Source organism: Neofelis nebulosa, chromosome 13 (assembly GCF_028018385.1).
Source record: "Neofelis nebulosa isolate mNeoNeb1 chromosome 13, mNeoNeb1.pri, whole genome shotgun sequence".
Taxonomy (NCBI): Eukaryota; Metazoa; Chordata; class Mammalia; order Carnivora; family Felidae; genus Neofelis; species Neofelis nebulosa.
This window is the reverse complement of record NC_080794.1, coordinates 1,190,297-1,203,305: the sequence shown is the minus strand read 5'-3', so window position 1 is coordinate 1,203,305 and position 13,009 is coordinate 1,190,297. Positions and strand designations below refer to the sequence as shown.

General features: G+C 38.1%; 1 long non-coding RNA gene across 3 annotated transcripts in view; it reads right to left on the bottom strand.

Annotated features, from left to right (window-relative positions):
* Window positions 1-13,009, bottom strand: part of LOC131492505 (uncharacterized) — an 80,398-nt gene that overhangs the window by 20,494 nt on the left and 46,895 nt on the right. The gene's annotated exons all lie outside the window — the stretch shown is intronic.

The following is a 13,009-nucleotide window of genomic DNA, read 5'->3' as shown; positions in this document are numbered from 1 at the left end:
GTCTTTGTGCCTAGGGTTTGGGATGGATAGAGCTAAAAAACATGTTTTGTGTTGTTGAGGATAAAATGCATTGTGAGTTCATACTGATGTTTCCAATTCAAATTTAGGGCTATGGGGTTTGTACATAACATCGTCAATTTTACATTTGTGTTTCTTTTCAACCATGCCAAAAAATTTCAACTTTCAACACCACCAGCATAATTACTTTTCCTATAATAATGCACACAAAATCTCCAAATAACAATATCAACCTTACTATCAACAATATGATTACTGACACAGTATATTGGGGGGTTTCTTATTTGGTTAGGTCGTTTGGCTTGGTTTATATCCTTACGGCATATCCCCAGAAGGGATCTACAGTTAAAATTTTCTGTTTTAGAGTCAATTGGAATAGATCCTTTTCAGAAGTATGCCCCACCCAGGAACAGGTTCATTTGTTTTCCTTTACTTTCAATTTCCAGCAATTCATTTTTTTTAATTTATTCAGCTTTGTTTTAGAATTCTCCATAATATTTACATAAGTCCAAAATTAAATATACAAAATGAGGTACATTCGAAGAAGTCTACTTTCTATGCTCTCTCACTATTGCCTCCCTCTCCTATAGACAACCATTTTTAATGTTTTATCCTGCCATCCTTTAAAACGTACATAAGCAAACGTATATCTTTTGTATTTTTTTCTTTTCTTGGTTGAATCGCCTTCTGCGTACATCTACAAGGAAGATAGAGTTGGCAGTGTTCCCCCAAAATTTGATCTTGAAACTCTTTTCCAAAGGAGCATCCCACGGGGTAAATATTGGGCAAAACTCATTTGGGAAATGTTGCTACAATTCAGAGAGAAAAGAAAAATAAATAATCTACAGATGCTCCATAAGTACAACTCTTCTAAGAACATAGACCTGCGACTGACAGTTTGCAACTGTGATTGCAAAGTCCTAAGCATTGCAATTTCTTGACTCCTCACATGGCAGGTTGGTTCTCCACTGACATTTTTTTCCCCCCTTTACTGCCAGTCACCTCTGAACAGGGTTACTTCCCGGCACTGTGAGCGGTACTCAGTCACCAAAGATCACAAAATAATCCACGAAGGCATTTTCCCGTTGTTTCACCTCTATTCTCTCTTCTTCAATGTCATTAATCCAGTGTTTCCTCCTTGCTCACAGATCCAAGCGCACCTCCTGCTCTGAAGAAGACACAGTAGGCCTCCTTGTCAGAGGACTCATTCTTTGTCCCCACGGATTCCTCTTGCGTAGTTCCTTTATCTGTTGTTAAAAGGCTTCTGTCTTTGCTCCAAGCCCCAGTGGTGGTTAGTGTTTGGACAGAAAATAGGAAGATTTGACTCCTCACTGGTGATACATCAAGGGGGAATTAATAAAGGATTCTGAGCAGCACTCAGTCGACCCGAATTCTTGAATTCTTGCGGAGATAGGGCTTTCAGGAACCCTGATGAAGAGATCAACCCCACTCTCTGTTTCCACTGAGCTCTTCAACACAGCACTAAGGCAAGTTGGCCAATATAACAACCCAGCATGAATGACTACAAAGCTACAATCGTGTCCCTAGAGAGCTCACTGGGATGGAGACGAGTATTTCATGAAAAAGGCTAGATCACTGCAGAGGTAAAGGGTTCATCTAAATCAGTGTTTGGAGTTGCCAGTGTGTCAGCCAGCAAAGTGAGATTTTTATTTTGCTTTGACTCTGGCTATTCTCCTCCAGGGCTTCTCTTGTTCCTGTGTCTCAACCTCTCCCTGTAGGAGGCCTTCAGCCACCTAATCCTGAGGCATACTTTCTATATGGTCTAAGCAGCCTACCAAGGGAAAGTAATTCTTGTACCCAGTACCCTGTCACCTCTTACACTTTCCTTAGTCCTTTACTTTCCATCCGGTCCTAAAAGACAAGTGTTTTCTCGTTGGCCCCTGCCCATGTGCCTGAGATCTTTAGCTGGTGTTTGTCCAAGAACAGTCCATATAACGCCTGTATCAAAATCACCTTAAGGTGCCTATTAAAATGCAAACTATGGCGCACCTGCGTGGCTCAGTCAGTTAAGCGTCTGACTTCAGCTCAGGTCATGATCTCACGGTTCCTGAGTTTGAGCCCTACGTTGGACTCTGCTGTCAGCACGGAGCCCGCTTCAGATCCTCACCGCCCCCCTCTCTGCCCCTCCACTGCTCACTCTCTCTGTCTCTCAAAAATAAAGAAACATTTAAAAACACGAAAATGCAAATTATAAGGTCCTATCCTAGACCTTCTCTTGTAGGAGGCTCGGAACCTGCCTTTTGGCAAACACTTAAATGCTTCTCTTTGCATTAGAGGTTAAGAGTCACTGACCCTGCCCCTCCTATTTGTAGATCTGGCAGCTGGGCATCACCTCAGCTAATCTCTGTTTCTCTAGAAAGCCTTTCATATATTTGCAGAGTAGCCCTATCTGCCTCATGCACATAGGCTCATACTATTAAATACACTGCTGTAAATTTGCTTTACCCCAAACAGTCTCATGAACTTAACACATCAAATCTCTATAGTCTTATTTAGCTGTCATCAAAAGAGACTTCCAAATATGTGTGTATATATATATATATATACACATATATATGTGTGTATATATATATATGTACACATATATATATATATGTGTATGTATATGTGTGTGTGTGTGTGTGTGTGTGTGTATATATATATATATATATATAAAGAAAAAGAAGAGTCCAAAATTGCCTTCTCCCATTAAAAAAAAAAAAGAAAAAAAACCTGAACAAACTATTTTCAGACCTTGGAAACTGGACTAAATTAGCCTTAGAATAAACACTTTAGACTCTAGACCTAGAACTTAAAAGCGAGCTTGGAAAGGACCAAACTGACCTATGAATATTTGATTGTTTGTTCAGATCAAACTCTACCACTCTTTAAAGGAATAAAATAATATTTAGCATTCGATAATAAAAAAAAAGTTGCCATGTCCTACAGCCAATAAAAAATTACTAGACTTCCAAGAAGGAGAAAAATGTGATACATAATCCGTAAAGATCAGTCCACAGTAAAAGTTCCAGAAATAATAGGGAAAATGGAATAATCAAACAAAAACACTAAAGCAGACATTATAAATGTATGATAGCTCAAAGATTTAAAGGAAAACATGAGTATAATGAGGAGAGAAGTGAAAGGTATAAAAGGGAAGCAAATGAGAAATACAATATCCAAAATGAAAATTTTGCTAAGTGGAATTTACAGATCCGACATCTCAGGGAAAAAAAAAAAAAAAAAAAAACAGCAAGGAACTTGAATGCAAAATGAAACACAAAAAGAAAAAAAGTACTTAAAAAATGAAAAGAAACTCAGTGATCTGTGGAACATGATCAAGTATATGTATATACATATATATTATATGTATATAACATACATATAATTACAATATAAATATATAATTAGAATCCAAAGAAAAAGTAGGATTGAAAACAAAAATTCTTGAAGAAATAATGTCTGAGGGAGATTTCTGAGAACCTGTTCAAGTAGAAGGACCCTAAATCACCTTGCCTCGTGGACAAGCCTAGATAACAGCCACATCAGGGACTCTAACCCAGAAAGCGACCCACAGACCGGCAGAACAGACTTCCACGGTGAATTGTGAAAGGAGGCCCTGTTGAAAAAGGTAGGAGGGACAGAGACATGGTGAGGAACTAAACTGGCCAGATGAACCACAAATGCGTGGGACACCACAAGCACAGAGCAGAGGAGCAGACCCCACACCAAGCACCCCAGACACCTGCACTGGGAAGTCGAACCTTCATAACACTTGGCTTTGAAAGCCAGCAGGGCTTAACTTTGCAAGTTTTCGCAATCAGCAGGGCTTAACTCTGGGTACTTTAAAAGTCAGGAGGCTTAGCTCTGGGGAAGCTGGAAGGTGATAGGAAACTGAGTCCCCACCCTTATAGAGACAGCACAACAAACAACTCAGGAGACAGAGCATAGCAGCAGCAGTCTGAAAAGTACCTGGGGTATACATGAAGGAGATTTATTTATTAATCTCAGAACATGTGCTGGAAGGACAAGGACCTTTTTTTTTTTAATGTTTATTTTCTTTTTTTTTTTTTTTTTTATTTATTTTTGGGACAGAGAGAGACAGAGCATGAACGGGGGAGGGGCAGAGAGAGAGGGAGACACAGAATCGGAAACAGGCTCCAGGCTCCGAGCCATCAGCCCAGAGCCCGACGCGGGGCTCGAACTCACGGACCGCGAGATCGTGACCTGGCTGAAGTCGGACGCTTAACCGACTGCGCCACCCAGGCGCCCCATTAATGTTTATTTTCAAGACAGAGAGAGAGAGAGAGAGAGAGCATGAACAGGGGAGGGGTAGAGAAAGAAAGAGGGAGACACAGAATCTGAAACAGGCTCCAGGCTCTGAGCTGTCAGCACAGAGCCTGATGTGGGGCTTGAACTCTCAATGGCAAGATCATGGCTTGAGCTGAAGACAGACGCTTAACTGACTGAGCCACCCAGGCGCCCCTGGAGGGGAGAAGGACCTTTAAGAGTGTTCTTCAAGAACAAAACAGCTGGCAGGTGCTATTTCTCTCCCCTCCCCCAGCCTTGGTGGGAACAAGCACAAACAACCTACGTTTACCTTGCCAACACCACACAAACTGCCCCCATGTTCTCCTACGTATCGGCCCCATTCAACCCACCTCACTCAGCAATCATCTCTCCAAAGCGGCTCCTGCTATGTCACATCCAGAAAGCAGCCCTGGCAGGGACCCGAGTCATTCCAAAGTGACTCCTGCCCTGGGGAGAGGGGAATATAACCACACGTACACCAGGTCAACTGCAGCCCCAGCAGACAAGTGATCTGACTGCTGGCCCTGCCCACCAACAAAAACTCTCAGGGGCAGCACAGGGAGAGAGCCTGCAATTGGGTGTGACTTCAGCCCCAGCAAATGGGTTGAGGGTAGGCATCTGGTCCGACTGCTAACACCGACCAACTACAAAGCCCATGGTAGCTTTAGACTGGTCTCTTAACAGAACAAGGACCAAACCCTGTCCTCAACAGGCAAACTGGGCCATTATAGCCAACTGGACTGAAGGCAAACCCAGCTCAGCCACAACACTCGGGTGCATGCACACCACACAGGAAACACTCCTCAAGTGCCTGGTTCTGGTAAACGGGGGACATTGTGCTACCGAACACCATAGGACCTCTTTTTCATAAGGCCACTACTTCAAGATCAGGAGATATCACTGATTTACCTAATGCATCAAAACAAACAGAGTAAGACAAAATGAAGAGAGAGAGGATTAGGTCCTAAGTGAAAGGACAGCAAAACAACAGCAAATGTGCTAACTGAAAAAGATAAGCAATATGCCTGATAAAAAAAAAAATCAGAGTAATAGTTGTAAAGACACTCACTGCACTTGGAAAGAGTGGAAGAAAGATCTCACTGGGAACACCAACAAAGAGATAGAAAATATAAAAGAGAACCCATCAGAGACAACGAACTCAGTAACTGAAATTAAAAATACGCTAGAGGAAATCAACAGCAGATTAGAGGAGAAAGAATGGATCAATGACCTGGAAGAAGAGTAATGGGAAGGAACTAGCTGAACAGCAAAAAGAGAAAAAGAATAGTACCAAATAAAAATAGGCTAAGGAAATCCAACGACATCATCAAGCATAATATTTGCATTATAGAGATCCCAGGAAAAGAGAGAGAAAGAGAGACAGAAATTTTATTTGAAGAAATAATAGCTGACAATTTCTCTAATCTGGAAAAGAAAACAGACACGCAGATCCAGGAGCCATAATCAGTTTCCAACAAAACCAACCCAAGGAGGTCCATACCAAGACTCATAATAATTAAAATGTAGTCATAAAGAGAGAATTTTAATAGCAGCAAAGGAAAAGAAAATCGTTGCATACAAAGGAAACCTCATGAGGTTATAAGCTGATTTTTCAGTAGAAACTTTTCATGCCAGAAAGGAGTGGCATGATATATTCAAACTGCTGAAAGAAAAAACACTGCAGCCGAGAACACTCTACCCAGCAAGGTTGTCATTCAGAATAGAAGGAGAGATAAAGAGTTTTACAAACAAACAAAAGTTAAGGGAGCTCATCACCACTAAACCAGCCTTACAAGAAATGTTAAAGGGAATTCTTTGAGTGAAAAGAAAAGGCTATAATCAGGAGTAAGAAAATGATGAAAGGAAAAAGTTTCACAGGTAAATACAAACATAATAAAACCAGTAGATGAATCACTTATGAAACCAATGCAGAGGCTAAAGCACAAAGCAATAAAATCAATGATATCTATAAAAATCAGTAAGGAATTCACAGAATAAAAGATGTACAGCATTACATCATATACATAAAATATGGCAGGGGAATAAAAATTTAGTGCTTTTCAAATGGATTCAAACTTAAGTGACCGTCAACAATATAGGCTACTACATGTTATATTGAACTTAATGATAACCACAAATTTAAAAAACCTGTAATAGATATGCAAAAAAATAAAGAGAAAGGAATCCAAGCATATCACTAAAGAACGCCTTCAAACCACAAGGAAAGAGAACAAGAGAAGAAAGGAATAGAGCAGAACTACAAAAACAACTGTAAAACAGGTAACAAAATGGCAACAGCTCATGCCTATCAATAATTACTTTGAATGTAAATGGACTAAATGCTTCAATCAAAAGATATAGGCTGATTGAATGGACAAAAAAACAGGACTCATCTATATGCTGTCTACAAGAGGCTCACTTCGGACCTAAAGACACAAGCAGATTGAAAGTGAGAGGAAGGAAAAACCCTTACCATGCACATGAAAGCTTAAAAAGCTAGGGTAGCAATGATTATATCAAGCAAAATATATTTCAAGACAGACTATAACAAGAGAAGAAAAAAAGATACCACATAATCATAAAGGGAACAATCCAAGAAGATAAAACAACTTGTAAATATTTATATACCCAACATGAGAGCACCCTATATACATAAAGCAACTATTAACAGACATAAAGGAAGAAATTAACAATAATACAATAATGTAGGAAATGGTAACACCTCACTGACATCAACAGAAAGATCATCCAGACAGAAAATCAGCAAGGAAACAGTGGCTTTGAATGACACACTGAATCAGGTGAACCTAACAATATATAGAGAACATTCCAACCAAAAACAGCCATATGCACATTCTTTTCAAGTGCACTTGGAACATCCTCTAGAATAGATTACATGTTAGGCCACAAAACAAATCTCAATCAATTAAAAAAGACTGAAATCATATTATTCATCTTTTCTGACCACACACTATGAAACTAGAAATCAAACAAAAGAAAAAATCTGGAAAGAACACCAATAAATAGGAAGCTACTAAACAATAAATGGGCCAACCAAGAAATCCAAGAGGAAATGAAAAATACATGAAAACAAATGAAAATTAAAACACAATGATTCAAAATTTTGGGGATGCAGCAAAAGTTGTTTTAAGGGGAAAGATGATAGCAATACAGACCTACTTCATGAAAACAAGGAAAATCTCAAATAAACAACCTAACCTTACACCTAAAGGGGCTAGATGAAGAAGAACAAACAAAGCCTAAAGCCCATAGAAGGAAGAAATAACAAAGATTAGAACAGAAGTAAATGAAACAGAAACAAAAATAACCATAGAACAGATCAATGAATCCAGGAGCTGGTCCTTTCAAAAGATCAACAAAATTGATAAAACTTTAGTCAGATTCATGAAAGAAAGAAAGAAAGAAAGAAAGAAAGAAAGAAAGAAAGAAAGAAAAGAAAGAACTCAGATAAATAAAATCAGAAATGAAGGAGAAGTATGAGAGAATATTATGAAAAATTATACGCAAACAAATTGGACAACAGAGAAGAAATGAATAAATTCCTAGAAACATATAACCTTCCAAAACTGAAACAGGAAGAAATAGAAAACTTGAACAGATCAAATACTAGCAATGAAATTAAATCAGGAATCAAAAACTACCAACAAACAAAATTCCAGGACAAGATGGATTCACAGAAGAATTCTACTAAGAATTTAAAGAAGAGTAAAGAGTTATTTGAAACTATTCCAAAAAATAGAAGAGAAAGGAAAGCTTCCATATTCATTCTATGAGGCTGGTATTATCCTGATACCAAAACCAGATAAAGACACTACAAAAAAGGAAAACTACAAGCTAATACCTCTAATGAACATAGATGCAAAATCCTGAACAAAGTATTAGCAAACTGAATCCAACAATACATTAAAAAAAAAAAAATCATTCATCCTGATCAAATGGCATTTATTCCAAAAATGCAAGGATGGTTTAATATTGAAAAATCAGGGGCGCCTGGATGGCTCAGCTGCTTAAGCGGCTGACTTCAGCTCAGGTCATGATCTCACGGTTCATGGGTTCGAGCCTCGTGTCAGGCTCTGTGCTGACAGCTCAGAGCCTGGAACCTATTTCAGATTCTGTGTCTCCCTCTCTCTCTGTTCCTCTCCCGTTCATGCACTGTATCTCTCTCAAAAATAAAGATTAAAAAAAATATTTTTTTAATCAATCAACATGATACATCATATTAATAAAAGAAAGGATAAAAACCATATGATCATCTCAATAGATACAAAAAACATCATTTGATAAAGTATAACATCCACTCATGATAAAAAAAAAAAACACCTTCAGGATAATGAAAGCCATATAAAAAACCCATATCTAACATCATACTCCATGGTGAAAAACTTAAAACTTTTCCTCTAAGATCAGGAACAAGGCAAGGATGTCCACTCTCACTACTTTTATTCAACATAGTACTGGAAATCCTAGCCACAGCAATTAGGCAAAAAAATCAGACAAAAAAGGAAAAAACTCAAATAAATAAAATCAGAAATGAAGGAGAAGAAATAACAACTGACACCACAGAAATACAAAAAAAAAAATTATGAGAGAATATTATGAAAAAGTATATGCAAACAAATTGGACAACAGAGAAGAAATGAATAAATTCCTAGAAACATATAACCTTCCAAAACTGAAATGGGAAGAAATAGAAAAGTTGAACAGATCAATTACAGAAAGAAAAAAGGAAAGAAGGAAAAAAGAGAGAGAGGAAGGGAGGGAAGGAAAAAGATGGGAAGGAAGGAAGGAAGGAAGGAAGAAAAGAAGAGAGAGAGAGAGAGAAGACAGAAGAAAGAGAAAGAAAGTGAGGGAGAAAGGGAGAAAGATGGAGGGAGGAAGCAAGGAAAAACGAAAGGTAGGAAGGAAGGAATTTAACAATACTGTTAAAATGTCCGTACTAGTCAAAGAAACCTATAGATTCAATGCAATCCCTATCAAAAAGCAACAGCATTTTCACAGAAGTAGAACAAATAATCCTGACATTTGTATAGAACCAGAAAAGATCCAACTAACCAAAGCTATCTTGAAAAAGAACAAAACTGGAGGTATCACAATCCCAGATTTCAAGATATACTACAAAGTTGTAATAATCAAAACAGTATGGTACTGGCCCCAGAACAGACACACAGATCAACAGAAAAGAATAGAGAGCCCAAAGAGCTTATGTGGTCAATTAATCTATGACAAAGCAGGCAAGAATATACAATAGGGAAATGATAGTCTTTTCAACAAATGGTGCTGAGAAAAATGGTGCAGTCACACACAAAATAATGAATTTGGACCACTGTCTTATGCCATACACAAAAATAAACTCAAAATGGACTGAACACCTAAATGTGAGATCTGAAACCATAAAACTCCTAGAAGAAAACATACACAATAATTTCTTTGACATCAGCTATAGCATCATTTTTCTAGATATGTCTCTCCTCTAGCCAGGGAAACACAAAATTAAACTATCGAGACTATACCAAAATGAAAACCTTTACACGGTGAAAGAAACCATCAACAAAACAAAAAGGCAGCCTGCTGAATGGGAGGAGTTATTTGCAAATGATATAGCCAATAAGAAGTTAAGATCCAAAATATATGAAGAACGAATACAAATCAACATCATAAAAACAATCTGATTAAAAAAATGAGCAGAGGACCTGAATAGACATTTTTCTGCAGAAGATACACAGATGGCCAACAGACACTCGAACATATGCTAAATATCACTAATCATCAGGGAGATGCAAATTAAAACCACAATGAGATACCACTTTACACCTATCGGAATGGTTAGAACCAAAAAGAGAAGAAACAACAGGTGTTGGTGAGGATGTGGGGAAAAGGAAACCCTCATGCACTATTGGTGGGAATGCAAAATGGTGCAGCCACCATGGAAAACAGTATGGAGGTTCTTCAAAAAATTTAAAACGTACATACATACATACATAAAAATAGAATTCCCATATGACCCAGTAATTCTACTACTGGGACATTTACCCAAAGAAAATGAAAACATTCATTCAAAAAGATACATGCATTATTGATGGCAGCATTTTTTATGATAGTCAAGATACAGAAGTGACCCAAGTGTCCATCAATAGACCAAAAGTATTTAAAAAAGGAAGAAAGAAAGAAAACCATGCCAACGCAAATTATAATCAAACTGAAAACTGTGATAAAGAGAAAAATAATGAAAGTGGTAGCCAGAGAAAAAAGCCATGTTACAAACAAAGGAATAAAGATGTTAATTACTACAAATTTCTTGCCAGAAATTATGGAAGCTTGGAGACAATAAATAGAGTAATATATTTTAAGTACTGAAGGGAATAAAGGAAAACTGTCAGCTAGAATTCTATGCCCAGTGCAAAAATAAAGGTGAAATAAAGAGTCAGATGAGCAAAAACTGAAAGAAATTTCTCAACAGGCAGACACAGTACAAGAAATATAATTCTTCATGAAGTTCTTCAGGCAGAAGGAAACCAGATGGAACTTGGATCTACACAAAAGAATGAAGAATGCCAGGAATGGTAATATATAGGTAACTATAAGGCATTTTTCTTACTTTTAATTTCCTTGAAAGATAATTGATCATTTAAAGCAAAACAGTGACAATAAATTATAGAAGTTCAACATATATAAAATAGAATCCATTAAAATGGTAGCATAAAGGATAGAAGAAGGAAGCGGAAATACACTGTTGTTAGTTTCTTACACTATACTTGAAGTACTATAATATTATTTGTAAGTAAACTTTGATATGTTAAGAATACATATTTTATAACTCAGAGCCACAATTAAAAATGAAAGAGAAATATCTAACAAGCCAATAGTGGAGATAATCAATTAATCCAAAGAAAGTAGGGAAAGAACAGTATAGAATAAAAAGAAAACAAATAGAAACATAGCACACTTAATTCCAACAATATCAATAATTGTTTAAGTTTATTTTTGAGAGAAAGAGAGCATGGAGGAGGGGCAGAAAGAGAGGAAGAGAGAGAATCGCAAGTAGGCTCCCCACTGTCAGCACAGAACCTGACATGGGGCTAGATTTCACCAACCAAGAGATCATGACCTGAGCTGAAATCAAGAGTCAGAGGTCTAACCAACTGAGACACCCACGTGTTCCACAATAATTATATTACACAATCTAAACTACTATCAAAAGGCAGTTACTGCTTGACTAGATTTTAAAATTTTTTTAAATTTTTTGAAAAGTATAACTTAATTATATTCAGTCTATAAGACATTCAGATTAAATATAAAGACACTAGTAGATTAGAAATAAAAGAATGGGAAAATACAAACCATCCAAATACCACCCCCTCCAAAAAAAAGCTGGCAAGCTGAAGTGACTATATTAATATCATAAAAATAGATCTCAGAACAATAAATACGCCAGGAATAAAGAGGGACATTTCACATTGATAGAGGGGGGTCACTTCATCAGGAAGAGATAACAATTCTAAATACATAAGCACCTAAAAAACAAAGCTAAAAAAAACCATAAAGCAAAACTGACAGAGTTGAAACTAGAAATAGACAAACCCACAATTACATTAGGAGATTCCTTCACTCTTCTTCCAGTAATTGTTAGAACAAGTAAACAGAAAATCAATAGATACAAGAGACTTGAACAATACATGAAATAGGATGCTCACTAGGACTGTTGTCTCAGAATTGACACTAGGGTCTATATCTCAAAACAACGGGCTCTAAGTATGTAATATTCTAAAGAAATCTGCCAAAGACTGGAGCCAGCACTGCCTTATTAGAAGACAGACAAATTAGCCCTAATCCTCCCTCCCATTATTCTAACTAACATCCACCTATCTCATCACCAACCCATATGAGAAAACAACTGTCAAGGGGAAAATGAAAGTTGTACATCTCTCTCGGGAGGAGTCTGAGATTCACATTTAAGAGGTTTCCCCTAGAACAAAGCTCAATTTTGGGAAGGGGCCCAAGGAAAATCCCCTACAGAGCCTGAGAAAGAAAGTCTGCCATCACTCCCCTGCCTGGATGCTTGCTGAGCTGTAGAACGGCGGACCCACAATGAGGCAGCCACCAGAATGGAGAATAATGAGAGAATTATTGAGAGAGCTTGATCAGTAGCCCTGGGAGTTGTGTGGCCCTTGTGAGTTTGATAAAGGCACTTTCTTCTCCTCTGGAAATTTCTGGAGGCAAAAAGCTTTGGAGTAGCTAAAGTCAGAAGAAGAAGAAAAAACTGACAGTGGTCAAGATGAGGATTCTTAGCATTATTTCCCAGCTCCTGAGGCAACTGAGAGTTGGAAGAGAGAAACTCAGTCCCCATGGCCCCACGGCAAGGAAGGAGCCTAGAGGATAGAGGAGACAGGGATATGGATGCCAAGATGATGACCAGCAGCCATGTGCCAAGAAAGTCCACTCTCAAGTCAGGGTCATGAGATCTCTGCCTCTCTTCCTCTTCCCCCAACACCACAGGAACTGGGCTTTGAGAATGGGTAGGAGTTGAGAGGCTGATTCTAAAATCAGACCTCCAAATAAGCCTTCCTTCTAAGCTGGCTGCAGTGAGGAGACTGAAATACCAGCCCACATCCTCACCCTCTTAAGTGAGGCCCCTGGGCTCTGCTGAGGCTGGGTGGGAGAA